The sequence below is a fragment of the Rhinopithecus bieti genome, unplaced genomic scaffold, assembly GCF_001698545.2.
Source record: "Rhinopithecus bieti isolate Rb0 unplaced genomic scaffold, ASM169854v2 scaffold_20154, whole genome shotgun sequence".
Lineage (NCBI taxonomy): Eukaryota > Metazoa > Chordata > Mammalia > Primates > Cercopithecidae > Rhinopithecus > Rhinopithecus bieti.
Window position 1 is genome coordinate 629,359 of NW_016809732.1, and position 7,159 is coordinate 636,517.

The following is a 7,159-nucleotide window of genomic DNA, read 5'->3' on the forward strand; positions in this document are numbered from 1 at the left end:
TAAAAAAAAAAAGTGCTTTACTTTTCTGGGAGACAGCCCTAAAAGTAAGATAGTTAAATCAAAAGATACACACATTAAAATGTACACAAACTAAATTACCAACAATAGGAGATTTAAAAAAAAATTTGTTTTAGACTGGGTTTCAATTCATCACTCAGGTTAAGGTACGGTGGCGCAATCATGGCTCACTACAGTCTTTTTTTTTTTTTTTAGACAGAGTTTTGCTCTTGTTGCCCAGGTGGAGTGCCGTGACGCGATCTTGGCTCACTGCAACCTCCACCTCCCGGGTTTAAGCGATTCTCTTGCCTCAACCTCCCGGTAGCTGGGATTACAGGCATGCGCCACTATACCTGGCTAATTTTTGTATTTTTAGTAGAGACGGGGTTTCTCCATGTTGGTCAGGCTGGTCTCAAACTCCCAACTTCAGGTGATCCACCCACCTCGGCCTCCCAAAGTGCTGGGTGGGATTACAGGCGTGAGCCACTGCGCCTGGCCTCACTGCAGTCTTGAACTCCTGGGCTCAAATGATCCTCCCTGCCTCAGCCTCTAGGATAGCTGGGACTGCAAGTGTGTGCCATAGAGATGGGGTCTTGCTAGGTTGTCCAGGGTGGTCTTAGACTCCTGGCCTCAGGTAATCCTCCTACCTTAGCCTCCCGAGTCACTAGGATTACAGGTGTGAGCCATCTTGCCTGGCAACAATAGAAGATTGATTAAGCACATTGCACACAATGGAATACCCACTACATACAATGACAATTTTTAATTGATTTAAAAAAATGTTTTTTAGAAGTTGTTTAAAGAAAAGCCATGTTACAAACAGTACATATAGTATTACCCTATTTTGTAAAAAATATATGCAGAGAATAAAGGACTCAGAAAGAATAAACACTGAAATATTAATAGTGGTTGTTTCTAGGTTACAGATGTCTTTTCTTTTTCTTTCTTTTCTTTTCTTGTTTTCTTTTTCTTTCTTTTTTTTTTTTTTTTTTTTTTGAGACGGAGTCTCGCTCTGTCACCCAGGCTGGAGTGCTGTGGCCGGATCTCAGCTCACTGCAAGCTCCGCCTCCCGGGTTCACGCCATTCTCCTGTCTCAGCCTCCCGGGTAGCTGGGACTACAGGCGCCGCCACGTCGCCCGGCTAGTTTTTTGTAGTTTTAGTAGAGACGGGGTTTCACCGTGTTAGCCAGGATGGTCTTGATCTCCTGACCTCGTGATCCGCCCGACTCGGCCTCCCAAAGTGCTGGGATTACAGGCTTGAGCCACCGCGCCCGGCTTTTTTCTTTCTTTTTGAAATGGAGTGTTGCTCGTTTGCCCAGGCTGGAGTATGTTTGCCCAGGCTGGAGTACGTTTGCCCAGGCTGGAGTACAGTGGCACAACCTCGGCTCACTGCATCCTCCTCTCCTGGGTTCAAATGATTCTCCTGCCTCAGTCTCCCAAGCAGCTGGGACTATAGGCATGCACCACCAAGTGCTGGGATTACAGGCGTGAGCCACTGCATCTGGCCAAAGTAGAATTCTGACATGCATATTTTTTTGGTGGCACAGCATAAATTAAGTCTTTTTAAAAAATCATTCTTTTTTTTTTCTTTAAGACAGAGTCTCGCCCTGTCACCCAGGCTGGAGTGCATTGGTGCTATCTCGGCTCACTGCAACCTCCACCTCCTGGGTTCAAGGGATTCTCCTGCCTCAGCCTCCCGACTAGCTGGGACTACAGGCGTGCACCACCACGCTCAGCTAATTTTTGTATTTTTAGTAGAGATGGGGTTTCATCATATTGGCCAGGCTGGTCTTGAATTCCTGACCTCAGGTGACCCACCCGCCTCGGTGTCCCAAAGTGCTGGGATTATAGGAGTGAGCCACTGTGCCCGCCTTTTCTTATTTTGGCTTGTCTGTGTTTTCTACTGCCTCTGTAGCAATGTGTTAGACTCTCTTGGGTTGCAGGGGGCCAGAGAGCAGCTCAGGTTCTGTACCTGGCAAGGGAGAGGTCATTTAAGGCTCCATGGGGAGGTGAGGTGTCCAGGAAGTTGGCACCTTAATTGGGATAATGACAGCTCTGGCAGCTTGGCAGCCCCTAGAAGCAAAGGCGTGAGCATCTCTTTACCCTGCAAAGGCAGTGAAACAGCTCTTGCGCCGAGGGGTGCCATCACAGGTGTGTCTTGGCCCATTTTTGCCTTGGCTTCCGATTCACCCTTGAGTCTCTGCTTCTCTTGCTGCTCCCAAAGCCTGTCTCCATTCTCCCCTCCTCTTGAAGGCTCTCCTCATGCATGATTCTTCCATGGCCTCTGCTTATTGCTTCCTGTGTCCACCTTCTTTGAGGGCATTACACTCCCTTCAAATTCCCCAAGAAGCACTATCTGATTGGGTGGCTGGTATTGGGAGCTGCTGTTGGTCACAGCGCTGGCCCCAGGCCCTGTTAGAAGGCACTGGTCAGCCTACAGTTGGCTGCCTTTGTTTCTATAAGGGTCCCTGGCCTGCTCAGTTCTACTAGGGTGGTGGGATTATGCTGCATGTCGGTTATCCACCACTACTGCCTGTACTCTAATACCTGTATTAGTTTGCTAGGGCTGCCATAACAAAGTACCACAAGCTACCACTGTCTCTGGGCAGGGCTGTGACACAGCAGAAAATAAAAGCTGCCCACAGGCGGGGTGTGGTGGATCATGCCTGTAATCCCAGCGCTTTGGGAGGCTGAGGTGGGTGCATCATGAGGTCAGGAGATAGAGACCATCCTGACGAACACAGTGAAACCCTGTCTCCACTAAAAATACAAAAAATTGGCCGGGCATGGTGGCATGTGCCTGTAGTTCCAGTCACTCAGGAGGCTGAGGCAGGAGAATCTCTTGAATCCCAGAGGCAGAGGTTGCAGTGAGCTGAGACCTGCCACTGTACTACAGCCTGGGCAGCAGCGTGAGACTCCATCTCAAAAAACAAACAAACAAACAAAAAGCTGCCCACTAAATACTAACTCCCTTCCTGGACTGTGTTTTCATAGGTCTAGTCTAAGACACCCTGAGGTGGAAAGAATTTCCTAGAGAAGACAAAATGATTGGAGAAAGGTGAAAGGCAAAGGCTACAGCCCCTCAGGGAAGGGGTGCCATGAGCAGGGAGAGGTCTGTGGCTTAAACCACAGAAATGTATTGTTTCACAGTTCTGGAGGCTGAAGTCTGAGATCAGGGTATTGGCTGGATAGGTTCCATGTGAGCTCTGTGGGAATCTGTTCCATGCTGCTCCGCTGCTGGTGGTTTGCAGGCAATCTTTCGAGTTCCTTGGCTTGTGGAAACATCAACCAATCTCTGCCCCCATCTTCACATGGCCTTCTCCGTGTGTGTGTGTCGTGTGTGTGTGTGTGTGTCTGTCTGTCTCTGGGTCCAAACCCCTCCTTTTTAATAAAGACACCAGTCATATTGAATTAGGGATTAGGAGGCATTTATATCAAAAGGTACTGCTTTGGCCACTATGAAATTCTAAGATTAGCCTGACTGCTGATTTGATAGTAATTTAGAATTTATTTCATCACTTTCTCCTGAATACTCTAATATGTAATTATACTGTATTTCAGCTGATAGTTTTGCTGTTAAATGCAATTAGAATCAGCCTTATGATTTCTCAGATTTAATCTCCTCCTAAACCATTCCATACCCCAGACAAAAAAGTCCTTGACCTAGGGCAGGTCCAGCCCCACAATGAGGTGGGCCACAGGGCTCCCATCTCCCTGAATTCTGAACTAAGGAATGCTATGAGTAACCTAGTTGAATAATACTGTGGGGGTAAATCTGTTTCCATCCTCTGGCCTAAGATCCCAGCCTCCATGTATGGAATTGTTCCCATGGGAAAATGCATTCCAAATTCCAAATGACTGATTTGCATGTGAACTTTCACTCTGGAAGTTAGTGACTGCCAGAATATATTCTCCTGTGGCCCAGTCTACCAATAGCTTCTCACGAGTCCTGTCCTCTGTCCACCTCCTCACCTCCCACCTCCCCTGTGTGTCCCCTCAATCTTGACATGGCACCTGTATTAGTTTGTTCTCACACTGTTAATAAAGACATACCTGAGACTGGGTAATTTATAAAGGAAAGAGGTTTAATTGAGTCACAGTTCCAGATGGCTGGGGACACCTCACAATCATGGCACAAGAGCAAGGGATGTCTTACATGGCAGCAGGCAAGAGAGAGCTTGTACAGGGAACTCTCCTTTATAAAACCATCAGATCTTGTGAAACTTCTTCACTGTCACGAGAACAACATGGGAAAGACCCGCCCCCATGATTTGGTTATCTCCCATCGGGTCCCTCCCATGACATGTGGGAATTGTGGGAGCTACAATTCAAGATGAGATTTGGATTGGGGCACAGCCAAACCATATCAGTACCTCAAAGTGAAGCCTTACCCAGGTGTTCTCTGTCCCTCCCTTGAGCTGTTGGATCTTTAGGCCTGAGCTACGGTGTTCGTCTTGCTTTACCTGGGTTGTAGAGAGTTGTGCATGAGAGTCTTGATCCTCTTACAAAATCTTAGGATCCTTGAGAGTGAAACTGTATTTCCCACATCTTTGTATCCTTCCAGGAAGAGTATGAGGTATATAGGATTTATGAAGCATCTACTGTGTGTCAGGCTCTGAAACAGTGCTTTCTAGCATACTTATTATTGTTAGTATTATTGAGATGGAGTTTCACTCTTGCCACCCAGGCTGTAGTGCCGTGGCATGATCTTGGCTCACTGCAGCCTCCACTTCCTGGGTTCAAGCAATTATCCTGCCTCAGCCTCCCGAGTAGCTGGGATTACAGGCGTGCACCACCATACCCAGCTAATTTTTGTATTTTTAGTAGAGACGGGGTTTCACCATGTTGGCCAGGCTGGTCTCCAACTCCTGATCTCAGGTGATCCATCCACCTGGGCCTCCCAAAGTGCTGGGATTACAGGTGTGAGCCACTGTGCCTGGCCTGTTTTTCTTTTCTTTTTTTTTTTTTTAACTTATCTTCCAGATTTTAGCCCAGGACCTGGTACATAGCAGATGCTCAGTAGATCATTCTCAAAAAGGTTTTAAATCCCCAGCCTGCATGCAGTCTCCTTTCCCTCAGTCTCCTGGCCACTTGTGCATGTTTTCCCCAAGCTCCCTGACTCATGGGGGTAACTCAGGCTGCCCTTGCCTTCCTCAGGGCTAAGGGAATTGGGCAGGTGGCAAGATTAGCAACCTAGAAACAGTTGCCTGGCATCTGAGGGAAAGCCAACCCTCTCCTCTCCACCTCCCATCCCAGCAGATGGGACCTAGTGAGTTTGTGGGCTCCCTTGTTCCAACAAGAACAGGAACAGATTGGATCCCCAGGACTCACAATGTGGGAACATGTGCAGTGGGTGGAAATGTCAGTTCACAAACTCAGGTGCACATGAAGCTTAACTTTGTGTTTTACAAATCAGCTAGTCTGCTAAACTGAGGGGAACTTAACCCCAGTTCTTGAAGATATGTTCCCTGCTCCTCCCTGACCCATAGCCCCATGGTTGTTCTCTGGGTCTGGAATCTTAGGCTGTATGCAAAACATTTCTTCACTGGACACTGGTCCACGTGGCTGCTGCTGAGACATCCGCCATCCCTGCTCCATAGGCTCAGGCCCAGAATCTCGGCAAATTCCGTCTAAGTGACTCCTGCCCCATGACACTCTTCCACTATTCTTCTCTGGGGTCATGTGTGTGGCTTCTGGGGTCTACTAGGGAGCCAGGCCAGGTCTGCTGTGTTCCTGGGACCCATGACCTCTCCCTCCTCAAAGCCCCTCTGCCCTGAGGGGATGAACCCTTTGTCTTTCACCTTTCTCCAAGACATTTTGTCTTCTCTAGGAAATTCTTTTTACCTCAGGGTGTCTTAGACGAGACCTATGAAAACACAGTCCAGGAAGGGACTTAGTGTTTGGTGGGCAAGTTTCATTTTCTGCTCTGTCACAGCCCTGCCCAGAGGCAGTGACCACAGAGCCCACTACTTGCACATTTGGAGGAATAGAAAAGGGAAAAATACAAAGAGGAGGGGAACGAAACTCATAGATGAATATATCAAAATATTTATCCCAACCTGATGTATCTTATAGATTGCCTTTAACTCTAGATCTCCTCATCCTCCTTCTCCTTCTTCTTCTTCCTCATCTCCCTCCTCCTCCTCCTGCTTCTTCTTCCTCCTTCTTTCTTCCTCTTCCTCTCCTCCTCCTTCCCTTCCCCTTCCCCTACTTCTCCCCTTCCCTCTTCCCCTCCCCCTCCTCTCCCTCTCCTCCTCCTCCCTTCTTCTCCCCTCTCCTTCTCCTCCCTCCTCCTCCCTCCTCCTCCCTCCTCCTCTTCTGCTTCTCCTTCTCCCTCTCCTTCTCCTTCTCCTTCTTCTTCTTTAAAAAAGAGACAGGGTCTTGCTTTATTGCCCAGGCTGGAGTGCAGTGGCATGAACACAACTCACCCTAACCTTGAATTCCTGAGATAAAGTAATCCTCCCACCTCAGCCTCCCGAGTAGCTGGGACTACAGGCATGAGCCACCATGCCCAGCCCGAACCCCAGCTCTTCTGCTGAAAGCAAACTTGCCTCTTTAGGGTGCTAGAAGAGCTCAGGCAGGGTTGGCTGCCACCTTCTGAGGGACTCTATGTCCTATTGCTGTCTGTCTTCTCCACAGCTCTGTTGGTTACCTTTTCCTAGCTACTCCCATGGTTTTGGGAAGAACATTTGTCAAAATGGTGTAGGGAAGGCCCCTGGGGCTCATCCCAGTGGTCAACGTAGGCATCAGAGCAGATCGTGGCAAGCCCTGGAATATGAGCTAGTGGGGGAAACCAATGGTGCTGGGCAAGAACCAATGGTGCTGGGCAAGAAAGAAGTTATAGGGTGGGTGCCGTGGCTCATGCCTATAATGCCAGCATTTTGGGAAGCTGAGGTGGGTGGATCATTTGAGGCCAGGAGTTTGAGACCAGTCTGGCCAACACAGTGAAACCTTATCTCTATTAAAAATGAAAAAAAAAAAAAATTAGCCAGGCTTTGTGGCACACACCTGTAGTCCCAGCTACTTGGGAGGCTGAGGCATAAGAATCACTTGAACCTGGGAGGCAGAGGCTACAGTGAGCCAAGACCAACCCACTGTACTCACTGTACTCCCGTCTGGGCGACAGAGCAAGACTCTGTCTCAAAAAAAAAAAAAAAAAAAAA